Source organism: Belonocnema kinseyi, chromosome 2, assembly GCF_010883055.1.
Source record: "Belonocnema kinseyi isolate 2016_QV_RU_SX_M_011 chromosome 2, B_treatae_v1, whole genome shotgun sequence".
Lineage (NCBI taxonomy): Eukaryota > Metazoa > Arthropoda > Insecta > Hymenoptera > Cynipidae > Belonocnema > Belonocnema kinseyi.
In genome coordinates this window covers 77,893,868-77,894,860 of record NC_046658.1, presented here as the reverse complement: position 1 = coordinate 77,894,860, position 993 = coordinate 77,893,868, and positions in this window count along the sequence as shown.

The window sequence follows — 993 nt, the reverse complement described above, 5'->3', positions numbered from 1 at the left end:
CATTCAGTGCAACTCCTTAAGTGGGTCTCACTCCCTCCGTTGCTTCTTCCTCCTTGGTTCGGTTCTTGACATGCAGAGCTCCGAGGCTGAAGCAAAAGGTTATGCTCGAATTTTTCTGCTGGTTTATACAAAGGTTCGCTATATTCTACAGCTGAGGTAGAAAGAGGGTTAGAGATTTGTGCTCCTTGGTATCTATCAAATAAACATCTAACAGATTGAGTTGCTTTCCGGGAGTCTAAGCTGACGTAGCGCAAGAGATTTATGCGTGGAATAACCTTTTTATCGTTTTACCTGAAAATTCGGGATGATAAGTGTCTAAATACGAAAGTGTAGAAGTACTTGGAGGTCATGATTCGTCTAAACTCTCGATTCGGACAGGTGAAGTGGCATTTAAATTTTCCGCAGACGTGGAAAACACGTTGTCGCCTGCTTTATTTCAAGGGTTAATTGTAAAGAGATAGTCTGCGAGATCTCCGAAGATCTCGATTCCCAAGTCATCGAGTGCAGAGGGGAAAGGGGGATTACTATTGAGACACTTCGAGAAGGAAAGTTCGTCATCGATTCAGCTGATGTTCGAATTTTCTTGATTGGTGGTTTCGGAACGGGAGTCACGAAGGGGGCTACGGTTTGTGCGATACGCGCGTGGAATAAGTACAATTTCACCGGGAGGGGCGTTTAACTGAGCCTGAATTGCTCTTTTTCGCTTTAATGCGATGTGCTTTTGCAAGTTTGGTCGAAGTTCCACGGATTGCCCAGTTGAAAATGAGGCTGCAGCAGGGACCCAGAATCGCGAGACAATACGCGAAAATCAGAGAGGTGATTGCCGTAGGACGAGGCACTGAAGAGGGGAGGTTTTGTTTGTGGACCATAATCGTGGAACGAAGGTTCAGCACACGGCACAGAACTTATGACGGATGTGTTCATGCAATACACGCGGGTTGTACGAGGGTAGTTCAATAAGTCCTTAGAATGACCAACAGATGGCGCGCGAAT